Below are 617 nucleotides of genomic sequence, written 5' to 3'. Positions count from 1 at the left end.
TGATGACTATAAAAGGTCTGCCGCAGACAGACAATGGTGAAACATACAGTAAAGGTATACTGAAATTAAATAGAAGAATGCATTAACAAAGCAATGGAAAAGACCCGACCCTGTGTTAATATCGGGTCGAGGCTATGCTTGTGATTTTCCATGGAACTCTGAAAGTGCAAAATGCCTTCCTGAAAAGCTTGGTACACTCTACAGAAGATGTCTTGTCTGACAGAAATAAAGATGGTGATATTGCTGACTCTGATAACGAGGATACAAACTGAATCTTAAAGGACATATGTTCCAGATCTACCTTTACTTCACCCTCTCAGCTGGAGAAAAGTAGTACTGCAGATTTGAATTTGTATGATTGGGCTCCATCAAATAAAATCGAAGCTAAGGATCAGTAGAAGAAATCTGGACTACTGATATGAAGAATTTTCAAACTGAATTATGAAAATTAGTTGCTAGTATGGGATCTATATTTTCTGTATACCAAAAGATAAATGTAAGGGAGATAATGTCACAAGTGACAGCCATGTCATGTGTACTTGAACCATATGTCTTATTAATTGGTAATAATGTAATCACTGGTGATTACCCAAAATTTAATGTAAGTTGTTCCCGTA

The sequence above is a fragment of the Elephantulus edwardii genome, unplaced genomic scaffold (genome assembly GCF_000299155.1).
Source record: "Elephantulus edwardii isolate Elephantulus edwardi_28Jun2011 unplaced genomic scaffold, EleEdw1.0 scaffold02514, whole genome shotgun sequence".
Taxonomy (NCBI): Eukaryota; Metazoa; Chordata; class Mammalia; order Macroscelidea; family Macroscelididae; genus Elephantulus; species Elephantulus edwardii.
This window is presented reverse-complemented; position numbering follows the sequence as displayed.